Below are 18246 nucleotides of genomic sequence, written 5' to 3' on the forward strand. Positions count from 1 at the left end.
ATGGCATCAGAAACTCTGGCTCCAGACCAGTCCCTGACGACAGACAGCCCTCAATCAGTCTAAGCCTTCAAACTGACCTCGCTGTGCAATCATCTCGCTACAGGGGATTAAGCAATCACTCAAACCACCTGGAAAGGACTGTTTGTTCACATCCCCTCAGCCGCCATCATATCACATCTACACGTCAACACACTTTTCCGGAAGATTCTTCATAAAAACTCTCTGATTAAAGGACATCCAATGCACGGTACCAACAAATTTGCAGTGTCAAATGCCCCCTACGTTCTTTCATTGAGGATCCTGGCTTGTCTTTGCTCTCCTAATTGGACATTGTTGCTTGATTATATCTATTATACAATCAGTGTAATGAGGAGCTTCACTAGAGAGAGATGAGGAGCCTGCCTGAAGCAAAACGGAACTAGAGTTTAGCCATTGTAGATTCTTTTAAATGTTTCCATTATTTAAACAAAATCACCTTGTATGTTATTTTTCTGAAGCAACTTGCCACCATACCACCAGTCAGCATATGCAAATTGTCATGAACCGAATAGCAATCTGACTGACTACCAGTGTTAATTTCGTCGACTAAAATATTTAGTCTTAATTTTAGTCAAAGTGATATTTTTGATGACTAAAATTGGACGAAAACTAAATTAAAAGTTTTTCATGAGACTAAAACTATGACTAAAATGTCCAGATATTTTAGTCGACTAAAATAAGACTAAATAAAAATGAAAGGGAGAGACTAAAATCATCCAAACTTCTATTGACAGTCTGAGAGAGCCTCAGATCATGTAAATTCTCTGCCAATGGAACAGCTCTGAGCTTTGTTCATGTGGAGCAGCTCCATGAAGCAGAGGAACAAGATTAAATATGTTTATAATGAATATTATCAATGCAAAGTCGACTGAATTAGTCTTAAATTTAGTCGACTAAATTGACATGCAATTTTAGTCGACTAAAACTAGACTAAAATTTAAAAGATTTTTTCGACTAAATCTCGACTAAAATTACATTACATTTTAGTCAAAAGACTAAAACTAAATTAAAATATGTTGTCAAAATTAACACTGCTGACTACTTCGTCCAAAACAACTTTACTAAATAAGAAACTGTCACTTTAGCTGCAGAGAGGTTGCAAAGTTATAGTTGTAAGGAAATTATAGCTTATTGTAACAGTTCAGGATTCTTGGAGGGGCTGAATCAATGTAAGGTAGCTTTGCGCCCTGTTTGTGAAATGAATTTGGACAGAGCTGCACACGAGCGATGCGAAAAGGAAACACGAGGTATATTACGCCGCTGATGCTCTCTTCTTCATTCACCAGGAGATAAACGCAGCACTGACACACAAGGCCTAAATACAGCCTTTTCTCTTTTTTTTTTTTTTTTTACGAAGACAAACACAGCCGCTCATATAACAGCTCCTTATCCGTGCGCGCATACACCGGCAACCGTGCCACACTCTGGCCCGCCTTCTCCAAGCGGGCCAAAGTCTGGAACTGAGCTGGACTTGAGCGCAGCTTGATGGGGCTTTTCACCATAGACCGTTAAAAAGAATGGACGACTCCTCCTCACTCCTCCCCATTTGCCACAATGACTACGTTCGAGGGGGAAATCATGGCGGATTTACAGACTCCTCCTACCCTGCACTGACAGAGCATGTTCCTAAAAAGGGCATAAGGGCGGGATCTTCACTGTAGACTCGGCCCTTGCGAGTCAACAGTGAAGATCCCGACTGATGGCGCGTAGTTCAGTCATAGTCATGCCTGTCAATCAAAGTCCGGCCCTCATTAATATACAAGATTTCTAAAAAAAAAAAATTCTTACGAAAACCAGCCTGGTTTCTTTAATTGTAGCTAACCCAGTGTTATCACAGGAGGAATATCTAGCTGCAGAAAGTTTAGGAAAGTTAGAAACCAGGCTTCAAAGTTGTTCCTAACGTGTCTAAAGTGCAATGCTTTCCAATGGGGGACTAGCAGCTATATGGAGGAACTACAGCTATGGCGGACGAATGACGGCCCCTAGTGTTGTCGTCATAAAGCAGAGCAGCCAGCGGCCATTGCTTTTCACACTTGGGCACAGTTCGGATGGACATGTGCGCAAGTGTGAGGAGATCGAGCGAAGGGAATGCTGCAATCGCTCATCTAAGTCAGCGCTGCTTGTAGTACACCACTCCTCCGCCAACCCAACTTTTATTTCCTAAGCGACGCCCTCGGGCTACCGGCGAAAGCACTAGCGCAAGGTTGCGTTTGCGCAAGATCGCAGCCGCGCCAATGACCTAAGGTGTCTTTGCGCCAGGCAGAAGATCGGGCCCCATGATTTCTTTCAAATGATTCATGATGGGAAATGTTCTGATCAACTGAGAGCTTTCACAAACAGACAGATAACAAGAAGGGATATGTTTGTGAACTGAGCTTTGGCGTCATTTCATTTCACCTGTCAAATGATTATAAGTCACTGTCTGAGGTTTATTCCTGACTCCGAGTGCCTCTCTATACTCAATGCACGGTAACCATTTGCCCTTATAAAGGTGAACGTGTCCAGATAGTCCCAGTCAAAATAGTCAATGACAAATGTCAGCACATGCTACCCATAATACATATTCATTAACCACTGAAGCCAGCTGTTTTAAAAAAGAGCCCGTCTCAATGTCAAAGCCGGCGTGGAATAAATGTTAATAATGTGATCGGCGTCCCTTGACATGCCACAACTAGTCAACTTTTACCTTGCACTGCCAACACGCATGTAACCCGCTGCATAAAAACAGACAGAGTCACACTGGGCCAATGAATGAAAGGAAGCCTATTACAAACTAAAGTGCGGGGGTTGATTGAGGACAGCATCTCCACGTACCAAACTCGGACTGAGCTCATCCCACTGCTAAATGTCACCGTGTTACGACAAATGAAAAGGATTTGCTGACAGTCATTTTCAATCACACCAGCCGCTCCCTCATCACCCCTCAAGTGGGCCCTATTTAAAATCAGCCTTGGTGCTGGGCTTTTAGTATTCCGGGTTTATTTCCTGGCACAAATGGAAAGTAACCAGACACTAAAATGTTGCTACAGTTTGTACAATTTGTATTTCTGTATCTGTCTTATAAAGTGAAAAAAACAAAAAAACAATACACCTTTCAAGTCTTGTGCATGAGGAGTTTGTGAAGTTTGTAGAGCACAATGTAAACCCAAACCATAAGCATTGATATGTTAAGTAGCAGCATCATAGCAAATGTACTAACTATTGCTATTCAGTATATTAACGGCGGGGCTACCTCTTCCACCTTTACGTTCCGCTTCGATTATTGGGCTGTATGAGGGTAATTTTCTCCCGGCTGGATTTACATTCAGGATGAGAGACAGGCAGCGAAGATGTCAGTCATTAATCATGGCCCAATGAGAGCTGTCAGACCATTGTCATGCTTGTCAAACGGCGCTCTTTAAACCTCTCCGGTTATCTGGATCTCTGACCCTCCTGAGCGGCGTGGAGCTGGAGGTGACCCCTGGTGGAGGCGTGCGCGTGCTCTAATCAAGTGTGCTTATCTTATCATATTGTCCTTTGCTTCCTTTCTCTCCTCCTCCTCCTCTGTCACTTTTTCATTATCAACCGGCTTTTGTTTATTTTTCTACTTAGAAGTTTTCATTTGGGCAGTGGTCTGGTTAGTTGAAATCAGTTCTGAACCACAAAGAGCCTACTGTATTTTTGGGAGTTATTGCAATGGGATGTTTATGACTGAATAGAAAGAAAAAGACAGATTTGTTATGGGAGTTTAATGTGAATAGAATTATGAGACACAGAAATACGTTTTAAAGGGACTGTACAGAGTTTAAAAATGTTAAAATTATGTTTTTTCTACATGTTCCAGCAATGTCCTAATGTGTAGAATGAGCTCAGACCTGTTACCACACCATTCCTCTTAAATCCTGCACTGTCACTCAGTGAAAGTAGTGAGTATAAAATGGGAAACTTGCATCTAGCTCTTTTAAATGGAGATAAGTATTTATATTTATCTAGGTTCGAGAGCCGGACCACACCTCCTATACGCCTCTTCCGCCCGCCGGCTTATTTAAGCCCCCCGACTACTAACCTCGTCCTCTCGTTCGGAGTTTCCGGCCCCACCCTCCCTCCCTTCTACTAATATTTTTTTCTGCTATTTCTACAGATAGGGGACGAGAGCCCGTGAGCTTCCCTATCTGAAGCCCCAAAACGACAACGCCAACGTTCTAAAATAAACATCTTTTCATACATCATACCTGAGGTTGTGGTTCTTGTGAGCGAAGTGTACTATATCGAAACCCCCCCCCCAAAAAAATAAAATAAAAACACAACAGCAAGGGTTGAAAAAAACCCTTGTTACCTTTGGTCAAATGTTAAGCACCCAAAGTTTTGCTTTTGATTTGGCTCTTCAGTTCAGTTTCTGATAATTTTTTCAACCCGGATAGACTCAAACAGACAAAAGCAGCGATTAAATATATTAGTTTTGGCGTTCAGACCCCAGCGGTAGACATCAATGTATGTATGAAAGTCAGTATGGATGAACAGCTTGTTGTTACGGATGTCTCTCCTGGACATTGGTGGTGGTATGGAGACTGGAGAAGAAAGAAGCAGGGAGAAGCCGTGGGCAGAAGTGGTGGAGACAGGGCAGAGGTGTGTCACAGCACAGCTGGGAAGCGAACGATCCATGATTGCTGGAGGCTTAAAAGCGGGACTGCCACACGGAGGTTCCCTGCTTAGCTTCCAAGGTCTGACGGGACTGGGCATAGCAAAGGCGGTGTGGCCACAAATTAGTCTCCCAGGTTGAACTCCTAGACTTCATTTTGGAAGGTACAAAGTCCTTGAATACAATCCTTTTTTGGGAAACGCAAAGTTCTTATGTATGATCCTTTTTTGGAAGTTCAGTTTTTGCAAAAGTTTAAAAGTGAAAACAACAACAGCAATCCAACATAAGGTGTCCATGGAAAAAGGGAATTACAGAATGTCCTCCCGGATTCCGCTCACCACCTCTAGATGAGGAATTCTGGAGCAGGGGAAAAGAACCTGACCATCGAGTTTGCAGTAGTTTCGTTTCATTTTAATGAGGTTTGGGACAACTCTCTCGGTTGTTTTGTTTGTGAAGCACAGTGCACGGTCCCAGGGTGGCAGACAGGAAGTGATGGGTGTCAGGCACTTTTATTGCAGCGCCGCTAGTGGCCAAGGGCTGCACTTGCTTCACGGCGGTTCAGGAGACAGGGGTTACACTACACAAACATTCAGTTTTCCTGTAACTTAAGCTGTCAAAAGAAACTATTTCATTACTATAGCGTAGGCTGGTTGTGCATTGGCAAATTGGCAGAACTTACTTGACTGCTTACGTTTAAATTTGTCTTCCTGAACGATTTTCCCCATTTCCTTAAAAAGGTTCTACACACCGTCTCTGTTACCAAATCTTTTCTTGTGTGTGTGTACGGGCCAACTTGATTTCACCAGAAAGCAGATACATAATTAGTATTACACAATGAGAAGCCAAACAAAGAAAAAGACATTTGGGTTTTCTCTCGGCCCCTGACACTAAATCCATGGTAGAAACGGCTGGCGTGAGACAATGCAATGTTTGCACGGCTTGGATTGGCTTTATGTCACCCCTTTTTCGGTCACTCCAAATAACACCTTGATGTCCATTATCTGCACACATAATTGCCGTATTGATTTTTCTTGTTGCTTTTCTTTCATCCCACAATGTGTTCACCTGCCATTGTTCAAAAGTCGTTTTCGAAAGTAAAAGGCTGAATAATCATTCTGTGCAGTGAGATTAAAGGAGTATGGCACTTACTGAAATATTCTTATAAAAGCTTCTATGGTAATCAAAGCGTTTTTTGTCTATTAGTTCAATAGGGGAACAAAAAAAAACGTCAAAAATAACATATGCAGTTCCACGGCATTAGATCAGAATATCATAAAAACACCTTCAATTTAAAAGTTCTTGGTTATCAAAGAATTCTACATGTTTCTATGGTATGGAAATACTTCCGTCTTCCTCAGAGGCGTTGGCGGCATGTGTCCAGGGCGTGCTACGTCAGATATTTGCCATTTATCTTTGTGCTTCGTATGGCCGCTAACACAAGCTGTTCTGTTGTGTCGCGGATTGGTTGAGGGTTTCACAGCGCACCATTCTACGCCGCCCATGGCTCTGTTTGGTGGACGGCATCCCGGGGTCTGCTGGGGTCCTCGTGGGGTGTAGCCGAGCACAATCGAAGGACCGGGGCGGCCAAGGAGCTCATGTAGGGGTCAAGGGGTTTGGTCACATCTGCTTTTTGTCCTCCTGCTGCCTGGTTTTGCCTATACGGACTTTCATGTTGCTTGAAACAAATGTAAAAGAAAACAATGAACTGAACGACACATCTGAAATCAAAATCTTGGAAATGTGAACTAAAGATTGCAAATGAAGAAAATCTGATCAAATAAATGTCATACGCTTTTGGAACCTCTTCTGTCCTCTTTCCGATGTGCCTTTAGATGTCACGGGCATTTCTCTAGTGGCGTTGTCCTTTTTGTTTATTTATTGTCGTTACATTAATTTATAGACTGTCACGGCTCGTCTTGCCACAGGAAGATGAAGACATAATCAATGTAATAAAAGAAGTGTTATCTTTTCATGCATATGGGATGAACGCTATATCCAAATCATAAAACCTTACAACATCACACAAGAAGCTCTTTAAAGATAACAATGTAATACTTACATGCGATAACTTGCAATGACACACAATCCCTGAAAGCATAAGATGTGGTCCCCAACTATGTCCTTGTAAATGTCTCTTTTGAATACAGGCTAGAAGGTTCTCAATCTAATTCTGTACTTGGACTTTTACCAAATACAAACAGGAATACACCAGGCCTTCACACCAAACCTAACAATAACTTTAGTATTCGAAGCAAAGACTAACTCAAATGGGAGTAAAAACATGAATGAGACTGACACTGAGTGAAATTCGAAGACTTGAACTGCAAAGGACCCACAGTTTGGGAACCACTGCCATTGGCTACACATTACTAGAGATAACATTATATCCAATCCTCCATAACCAAAATAACAATGCAATGACAATGTCCATAAATTGGACCCTCCCCGCTACAGATTTTTATCACCAACAATCCATTTTGTGATCTAACCCGGCTGCAACAACAGATTTAAACCTCTAACCATGGAATAGGATTAGATATTCAGACCATAAATACAGCAGTGCCTCCGTCATTGGGCCTGCTCTGTTTGATCTACCGGATTTCAAAGAGGAGCGAGAGGCGGCGTCCTGCCATTGGAGGGACCGCCACAATAAACTGTACAAAGGAAGAGCTTCGGGGACTGGTGCTGTGTGTGTGTGTGTCCATATCTGGTCCTCTGATAGTGTCTTTGGATTTGCACAAAGAACACACACACAGAAAAAAAAGAAAGGGAAAAAAAAGGCCCGTCTCTGATCTGCTTCCTCTCTGTGAAGGGGGCATAGTCTAAACTTAGTCTGTCTTTATTACCTCCATCATTGAGCCAACTTTTGCACACCTCCTCTTCATATAAACAGGATGCCCGGGGAGAACTAAGAGCAGCGCTTTAATTAAGCTAATTACCTGAATTAAGCTGGCAAATAATGAGTATAGAGGGAGAAGTTTACGTCTAATTTGTGTACGAAAAGACCCGGTTGCCATCTTTGTGACTTCTAAATGAGTTATCTTCTGTGTATCCTCTATAGTTAGGGGCCCGAAGATCTGGACATTAATTCTGTAGCTCATAGTCATCTCATTTGTTCATGTATAATTTGTTTTCACATCCAAAATAGCTTATTGTGTAATTTTGTAAGTAGCCCACATGGCCGGCAGCAGAGAACACTACAGGAAGCTAAAGTTCCAGGCACCTGAACTCATGTCTGCTGATGAAATTACTGCGGTTTGTCTGATTGTTCTGTTGCGTGATGTCCCTCCTTGCATATCAGCGTTTGCATTGGCACACATTTTTATAACTCTTCTTTCTCATCGTCCTCATTGCCTACAAGGGTGTTGTTTGTCAACTTCATTAATAAAACATCGTCGCAAATACAGTATTGTTTCATGCCATTCAATCACAATGGTCTCAGTGTGGTGCCCCTCGGAGCACTTGTGCTCCTCATGCAATGTTAGTTGAGCGTTCATTTAAATGCTTTAAAAACAATCCAAAACATCAATACACGTTTTTGTTCTTAAAGCGAGTGTTCTGCCATAAGCTGCTGTTGCTAAAAAAGAATGGAAAAACCAATGGCCGAGGAAAGTGCTTCTCTTTGGTCCTCATGGCGGAGAGCTGACATTGCTGTAATACCACTTCCTGGTGGCCCGTGGCGACTCCAAAAGAAACTTTGTAAACAGGGTTCCAATGAAGACTTTCTACCTCCCTTACACTGCTTAAGATCCTGGTGTAACCAAGGACAAATTGTACTTTTATTTTTGTAAGTGAAGTTCACCAAATCCTTCATTTTACTTGTTGTTTAATAAGTATTTCATGTTTAGAGGCAAGTTCTAGCCATATTTCATTTGTTATTACCATGTCAGAAGTGTTGCCCATTTATGCCTGTACTGTCACTTTAAGAGAAAGCCCGCACAACGTGCTTTCTGAGCTCCGCAGCAGCGCCTCGCTCAGTCTGCGCTATGCTTTCTGAGAGGTGGGTATTGATTTGTGCTCGTGAAATTTAATAATATTTATTCGATAATTGGACACTCTAAAGTAGCATAATTGAAAGTTAAAATATATGAATGTACATTTTAAAGAGTTAACACGTAGGAAGTTGGCCCATGTACAAAACGTTTTTGTCTTTTTAGCAAGCTAATGTAAAATGTGAGACTTAGCTAAAAGCACCATCTATGTGTTCACTTGCTAACAGGGGACTGGTGAGCTGTGTGCATGGGAGAGACTACAGTACATTTCATGTACATTTTATTTTATTCTGTACAGGTATGTGCAACACTTCATCATTCATGGTTAAGATATTATAAATTACACTGGGCATTTTGAAAATGCAATTCATGTTTTTCATTTACACGTTAAAAATGTATTTTAATTTCATTCTTTAAAAAATGTCTAAAAAGTATGTGCACAATATTAGCTCCACTGAGTCTGCGCTATGCTTTCTGAGAGGGGACTGGTGAGCTGTGTGCATGGGAGAGACTACAGTGCATTTCATGTACATTTTATTTTATTCTGTACAGAAGCCAGTAAAAGTGCTCCCGGTGATCGACTCGTCTCCTGGTCCTTCCTTCTCCGCGCAGTACTCCAATCGAACACAACGCAGAGACCACAAAGGGTTAACGGATGTGCCCCAAGTCCATAAGACTATGTTGAACTGATCCACACCCGTTACACTGGCTCCAAAGAGTTTTTTTTTTTCTAAAAAACGCTATGATCCATTTGACAATACTGGGCTGGGTATCATATTTTTAAGCACGCTGGGTTTTGTGCTGCTGAATCAAAACATTGAAGCCTACATCTATGATTGACAGGCCCTGGACCACTGTGGAGGCTCGTAGCTGGTCCGCCCGCGCAGTGAGGTAAACTTCCTTTTCGCCCTTTTAAGAAACTTCTTCTTAGGAGGAGATAAAGCAGCCATGTTAATTTCAAAGGCCACACTGAATGACTGAATGGGGCTGAATGGCTAACCAGTTATTCTCTTGTATGTTAAATCTATGAGATAAACATGTATGCTATTCTCCCTCAGATATCGCCCTCATCCAATCAATACAAGCCACATAGCTCCTCCTTTTTTAAAGCCCGCCCCAAAGGCGAACCGCTTCAGACCCCGAGGGGACCCCATGGGTTTGGCATGGACCCTTCTGGATGCGGATCGGTTCAGTTTAGGCAGTGGAAACACCTGTAATATAGAGTTGATGAACTCTTTCATCGGTTGATGTCCTCCATCTAAAATACAGCATGACATTAATTTCTGAGACTGTCCTCCAACAGAAAACGACACAAGTGGTCGTTTGTCTTATCCCTGAATTATATAAGACGTTTGCTAAAACAGCGCCCCCAAGCTCCCATTGAGGGAATGTACATTACATTTAACCCGATTCAGAAACAACTTTATTTTACATAGTGTTTTTGACCACTTGCGATCAATCAATCAATCATATATTTATATAGCACCTTACAACAACACAAGGAAGACCAAAGTGCTTCACAGAAAGATAAAACAATATTAAAAAATCAATCAATCAAATAAGTGCAATCCAAGTCTGAAAAGCTAGTTTGAAAACATGTGTCTTCAATCTAGATGACGATGACGATTCCAAAACTCAAACGTAAAGAAATAAATCACAAACTTTATATAATTAGCCCCACATGCAATAAGGAAAGCAGTCCCAGATCTTCACCCCCGCCACACCAGGAACTGAACGTCCAGCTGTGACAAAGGCTCTCCAAGCGCACTCTGCGCCTTTACGCATCACACCTCCTCAACCGCAGCAGCGGCTACCATTCACCACTCTCATTATTTATTATATTATATGTGTAGGCGAGGTTATCGCCATTTTACTCACAACAACAGCGACATCAAAGCACAACTTACCATTGATGTCTTCGTGAGTCCTTCTTCTCCTCCATATGCGTCACTGCCAACTCCATATCTCTCCTGTCCACTTCCATCTCTGTCCTCAAACGTCCTCGTGTCTCAGACTCCGTGTCTCCCGTGTGTCCGGTTGTTCGGTGACCACGGCGAGCCTCGGATCCGCGCCGGGTTCCAGTGCATATGATGCGGGGAAACACCTCTCGTCACCCCGACAAAGTCGGGCCTCGGCTCCGCTGCTGTTCTCCACAAAGTCCTGCGTCTCTTTCAGAGTTCCTCTGGAGAGCGTGGTGCCAAATGTCCGCAATGAAACTGATATAGTTAATTTCTCCACAGTTTCGTCATTTAAGGATAAAACATATAAAACATTACAGCTGTGTTTAGCTCGCGGGTTTTTGAACTAGATTTGACGGACACGCGCTCTGTCCAATGAAAACACGTGTATCAGCTCGAGGGTGTTTGGGCAGGTGAGCCTGCGCCTCTGATTGGCTGAGGGTCAGCTATGTCATATCCAGTAGTATTTGTTAATAATAATCATCATTATGTTATAATAATAGATTAAACAATCTGAAATAAACTGCTGTAGAGCATTTCTTCTGATGCCTGTGCCTGCACGAACCACTCAGCCACATGTGCCGCCCATCATGTAAATCATACAGGCTACTGTCAAGTGTGTTTTAATAAAATATAGAAATGTAAACATGACTTTATCAAATAGCAGCATATGAGGAGGTTGCATTATTTCTGATCTGTTTTGTGCAGAGGAACATGATTGATTGTTCCCTATGCAGACATCTAATGAAGAGCTGCAGGGACAGATTTGCTTCATGGAGTTCTGGACAGTCCAATTGTGTCCAGTTCTTTGGGTCCCTTTGTGAGCTGGTCTACAACACGGAGATGGTCAAATGTACACACTAACTTTTATGTTACATGGACTGACTTAACACTGATGATCCACATGCGCCTGTGGCTTCTCCTGTGAGCTCCACTGACATCACATCAACCAACACACACATGCACCACATGTATGTGCGAACCCTCACGGTCCAGATGGAACGTGACATGATGAAAACTATTAGAATTATGTTTTTATTTCTTTATTTTATTATTGTTGAAAATATAACCCCTGAGTAAATGTTTGTCTGATTAAGGTTTAATGTTGATATATAATATAATGATGATAATTATTCCCATCCATCCATCCATCCATTTTCTTCCGCTTTATCCGGGGCCGAGTCGCGTGGGCAGCAGTCTCAGCAGAGATGCCCAGACATCCCGATCCACGCACACCTCCTCCAGCTGTTCTGGGAGGACCCCGAGGCGACACCAGGCCAGCTCGGAGACTCCCACCAGCGTGCCCTGGGCCTTCCACGAGGCCTTGTCCCACTAGGACATACCTCCCGCGGGATTATTAAAGATGGGGTATTATGCTTTTTTCAATCACATAGCACCAGTCTATAGCACACTACAATGATGACGTAACCTTTTGTTGGTCTGTAAATGCAGTAAATTAGAATAACTGCCTTGTATAAAATTGCTCTCTCAAAATGACTGTAGCGAATGTCTTGAAATAAATAGGCTTCTGTCTAATGTTACTGGATATGACGTAGCTGACCCTTCAGCCAATCAGAGCGCAGGCCTCACCTGCCCAAATGCCCTTGAGCTGATACACAAGTTTTCATTGGACAAAGCCAAGTTCAAAAACCCGCAAGCTAAACACAGCTGTAATGTTTTATATGTTTTATCTTTAAATTACGAAACTGCGGAGAAATTAACTACATCAGTTTCTTCTCGGACATTTGGCACCACGCTCTCCAGAGGAACTCTGAAAGAGACGCAGGACTTTGTGGAGAACAGCAGCGGAGCCGAGGCCCGACTTTGCCGGGATGACGAGAGGTGTTTCCCCGCATCATATGCACTGGAACCCGGCGCGGATCCGAGGCTCGCAGCGGTCACCGAACAACCGGACGTACGGGTGACACGGAGTCTGAGACACGAGGACGTTTGAGGACAGAGATGGAAGTGGACAGGAGAGATATGGAGTTGGCAGTGACGCATATGGAGGAGAAGACACGAAGACATCAGTGGTAAGTTGTGCTTTTGTACAGCTGGACGTTCAGTTCCTCCACAGGTGTGGCAGGGCTGAAGATCTGGGCCTGCTCTTTGCCCTCACTTATTGCAATTGGGGCTATTTTTGCAAGTAAGTGATTTATTTCTTTGCGTTTGAGTTTTGGAATTGTCATCGCAAGTGGTCAAAAACACTACGTAAAATAAAGTTGTTTCTGAATCGGGTTAAATGTAATGGACATACCCTCAATGGGAGCTTGGGGGCGCTGTTTTAGCAAACGTCTTATATGGTCGTAATTCAGGGATAAGACAAACGACCACTTGTGTCGTATGGATTTGGAGGACTTGAATTTCTAGAACACCGTAAATACAAATACAATTTTCTGTGAGATTATTGTCACACATTCCTTTGAAAACGTCCCAAAATGTACTTTGTATTTCATTGTAATCTGCCTTTTTTTTTTATAGCATTAGAATGTATTAGGTTTTGACAATTTATTCACAAAAATTTCAACTTTTGAACAAGCCATCTTTTAAAAAATAGCAGATATATATGCTTATTACTAATAGAAAAAGTAATGAATGTATTGCTTTTTGTGGTTCTTTCCCACGGTTGGTCAATTACTTCTTGGGCTTCTAAGATAGTGTATGATGTTTATTGCTTTTACTTGTACTATGGCATACAGTATTACCTCTTCCCTCTCTCTCTCGTGTGCAGCTCTCTGTTCCCAATAATTGCTCCGTAATGGTTGGCACTCTGGCTTCACTTCAACATCTCTAACGTCCAAGAGGGCAAGGTCAATGGCAATTATCACCTATTAGGGCCAAATTTGGACTAATCATGTGGATTCTTCACTGTGGAGATGAAGGTAGCTCTTTTTCCGAGTAAATTGAATGTGGCAATGTGTGGCCATGTGGTTTATATCACACAACCGGGACTACGTGGTGACCTTTATTCCTTTTACTACGAAGGATTCCAAGTGACATAACAGATATATACTTACAGAATTTGGGTAAATAAAATAGGTTATTGTTTAGATTAATAGCAGCAAAATGTTTATAGGTATCATGACTTGTAATAATGGCAGCCAGCCCTTTTGCAGCCCTCAAACACTACTATGCTTTAAAATAAGTGGTTTATTAAATCATTTTGGACTCACCAGAATAATCTTTGAGTCATTTTTTAAACAAACTGAGATGTTTGTCCTCTCCACACACTGCTGCTACTTTAGGTAACACCACTGGTTCTGTCCTCATCCAATTACAGGGCTTGTTACAACCAACTAAACACCTTCTGTCTAAGTCCTCTTAATGAGGGCCCATTTTCTGCCCAAACATGATACAAGGCTACGACATTGTCAGACCCAGCAGTGATTTGCACACTGACACTGGTGGTGAAATGGAAGATGGAAGCAACACCCTTCACGACCTTTGGCCTTTGTGTGCAGAAAACCCCATGGAAGCGTTTAAAAGCAACAGGGAGCACACCCCCCCCCCCCCCTACATAGGTTTAAAGACACCACAAAAGGCTTTGAAATGTGCAATATCATTCACTACATTTCAACAGCCCCTTCTTTTCTCTGAAATGCATTGATTTCCTGCAAAGCTGTTTTACTCTTGTTCCTTTTTCTTATAGATGCTTTAATTTGAATGAAAGCCAGTGCGTTCTCTTTGTAATCTCGAGAGTGGCTTTGACAGTTACAAGCGTTTTATTTGACAGTCAGTAGTGTTACACGCACTATAAAAGAAAGCCGGCTTACATCGCAGAATAATATTGGGTAGTAAGCAACACTGAAGCGGACTATCTTCTCTTCTTTTGGAAACCCATTCCATTAAGTTTAATTTTAAACAACGTGGTCAGCAACTTTTCCCATTTTGTCTTTGCGGCGCTCATCTCAGCCATCTAATTTCCTACAGTCTTGGCCTCCTTTTCATGGCTAAATCTTGGAGAGGGCTGTGTTTCATTCTTTGTATGCTCTTCGTCCTCCCTTATGTCTGTGGCGTCTCTGAAGCAATTTTCCCAATTATGAATAATTCACCAGCAGATATTATTCTAAAGGTCATCTTATAGTAATTAGTAGCCTGCTGTTGACTAAACAGCCTCCAGGTACACGATGGCCGCTTTAATTACAATTTGAAATGAGTGCAGTGTTTGACAATCTCTATATGTTCTCTTGACACCTCAACAGACGACACCTTGAGCACGGCGCCGGTTTTACAATAAGTTGGCTTGTTAGCAGATGGAAACAGAGGGTATTGGGGTGAAGAATTGGTACGCTCGGTTAGGATCACAAAGTTCCTTCTGTTTAAATATGCAGTAATTACCGGATATGCAGATTGGGCCAGTTTGGTATGTACATGTTTTGACAGTGTGAACAGTCCTTGTCTCATTATTAGCCAATTACCATAAATATGTGGACCCTGAAGGATGCAGTCTGCTTATTTATTTATTTACTTAAAATAGACATAGCAATGACATAGGATGTACTAGATGTACTGCTCAACATTCATCCTTGGGGCGATTTTTGGTACATTTTTACATTTGCTTTACCCATGTTAAAACCAGAAGCAAAAAGTTTATGGAAGCATAGGTCAAACACGAGAGGGTAAACAAATGCTATGGTAGGATCCATGCCATTGACATCTCATGCCGCCAGTGTGTCCATGGGCAACATGCCTCTGTGCGTGGTGTATGTAATGTGTAAGTGACAGTGGAAATTTGGTGGCAGCACAAAAAATGTGCCCCAAATCATTTAAATATTTAAGTAACTTTCATATTGAATGACAAAAAAAGAGGGAACAGCTTAAAATCTTGAGTCTAATTTGATTATCTGAAAAAACACTGTTAGCTTGACCAGATATCCTGTTCGGACGTTTCCATTTTAAAAGCAGTAATTACCATTATATGCAGATTACTGTTTTTGGTACGCACATGTTGTGACAATGCAAACACTCCCTGTCTCATTATTAGCTAATTACCATAGAATACGAAGGTGGCAGCGCACGGCCTGCTCCCTTAAGGCGAACGGGGACCGAACATATGTCGCAGAGGTGTGGATATCACACAGTCCAGCTAACCTCAGCCACGGTACATGACATTGCTTTTGGAGGGGCTGTCATGTCGCCTTGTTTCTGAACATCAACCCCTTGCAAGTGCAGTGTGCACTTCCTTGATGTCTTCTCCTCCATGTGTGTATTCATAAGAGAACACTGGGCAGGGCATTAAGCCGAAAGGGCCTCAGGTAGGATACAGTGCGTAGCCCAGGGGGATTGTCGGAGCTGTTGCAGGGGTTTGCTTTGGAGACATAACAGCCTTCATGGATGGATGGATGGATACACAGACTGATGGTTGAATTTAACAATGGATAGAGAATAGGAGCAGCCTGCACTGTACTGTTGTATGGAGAGGGGTAAGAGATAAGAATAAACCTACTATGTCCACTTCGTGTCCCTGCATGTATCAATGAGGGGGCACAGATGGTCACTAGGGGTGATGCAGGCGGCCTTGAGTTTGTATGACAAACGTAAACTTTAACAATTCACAAAAATGTTTTACTGAACTAAAACTTATGTTACTGTTATTTTACTTACTTTGTATCTTTCTGTCATGTTTTACTTCTGCCATTCCAAAAATACAGTGCTTCACAGTTAAGTTTACGACGGAAATAGAAGGAACATTTTGTCTAATCTAAAGTCAAATTCCTATGAAGAGCAGAAAAAGAGAAGAAAAGACAGGGGAACATTCTATTTTTGAAGACTCAATATTTAATGCCTTAAGTAAAATTCAAATACAAGAAAAAAAAAAATCATTTCACCATATGAATGGTCAATTTTTTCAATCATGAAAATGGAATATTTTACAAAGGCGTGAGAACACAGTAGCCTAGCTGTAACGGACTGATACAGAATTTTGCTGGCAAGCGCTAAAGTCTCTCATAATGATGCAGAATTCAACCTGGCTGACTGATGGCTAAATTACAAGCGTATACTTAATATTTTTTTCATATATATTATTTTACAAGATACATTAGTGTACACAAAATATTCTGGCACGGTACATGCCAGTATACACATATGTGCGCACTTCAGTCATACATACATACACGCATACATGCACTTTTTCAACACACCCAGTCACGCTCATCACTGTTATGCATACATAGCCTTTTTTGTGTGTGTTTGTTTACATTTCAGAGATTGTCCACTTGTTGCGCATTTTCTTTACAGTGAATTCCAGTGTCAGATTGGAGCATCTTTCTAGTTCATATCCACCAAACAAGGGTCCTGCTATGTACAATTCAGCAGAGGTGTTTTGTGTACAAACTTCCAGTAGTTTACATCGTATAAAACAGACGGACACTGTTGACATTGATTGTAAGAGCGTGGGTCTACGGATATTGGTTAGTTAGCGGTTTCAATGCGTCATATAACTCCAAATATTCCATGAATTAGTATGTAAAAGATTCATATTCATTAGGGGAAAAAAAAGACAATTTGATTACAGCAGAATTAAAGACGTGTGAAAACACTCGCGACACCTCATGCGAAATGAAACTGTTCACAATTGTTGTGTCGTTATTATTGTGTGTTCATTTACCACGGACATGATATATTGCCTTTAATAAATACATTGAAAGTAAATGAATAAAAGCATTATCATTGAACTGAAGCCTCCAAAGCAACATTGCACTCCCTTGCAATCATTTCGCTACGACCTTCATGCTCTTTCTGTATTTGGAGACAAAATGAGGCCTAGCAATATTTATAGGTTCAATTCATTATGATTCCAATCTGCTGCAGTTTTTTTTAATACTATTATCGAAATCCTCATTCTAGTCGCCATGATTTGTGCTTCTTTGATATGCAATGTTGTTGAGAATTGTATACACATCAGCCTCCGGATAATGAACATATAAAAACAAGCTAAATGAAATGTAATTGGATCGCCATGCTTCTGAGCTAATGTTTGAAGAAAAATATCTTTGAGATGGTTGTTTTCTATTAAATCCATTTTGATAATTGACAGAGGTGAGATTGAAATGGCCCTGTCCTTGTACTTGTATCAGAGCTTGGCGGCAGAAAACAACAACAACAACAACAACTGTACACAGGTATCGTTCTTCTGACCCTAAGCATCACTGAGAGATTAGGGAAAGAGCTTTGCAAACACAACTCGCCTGGTTGCTTTCCCTGGAGGCCCCCACATTGTAATATGGAGTTAGCCCTGTTCCCAATTTGCACGATGCTAAGGTGAAAATGAACCACATGAATCATACACCTGATGATGAAGACGCCCGGGTTTTGGATGTCACGCTAAAAAGATGAATAGTTATGCGTCGAGTCACATATTACTGTTGTTTTAGTTTATCGTGCACCCGATCTGTGAAAGCCGCAAGTGACTCAACAGGCCCAAGCGCTTCACATTACCACATTTAAATAGTGTTTTGCTCGTGTCTCTGATGTCAAAGTGATGTGGCATAAAAAAAAAAATAAACATAAAAACAGACAGTTTGTAGTTTGTATGGGAAGAACACATTGGCATCAACAACATGAAATTATCATGCGCTCCAACGCGATAGGAAAGAGACAGAGAAGCTTAGCCCACTGGTCACCTTTTGTTCTTCTG

This window comes from Gobius niger, assembly GCF_951799975.1.
Source record: "Gobius niger genome assembly, chromosome: 5".
NCBI lineage: Eukaryota > Metazoa > Chordata > Actinopteri > Gobiiformes > Gobiidae > Gobius > Gobius niger.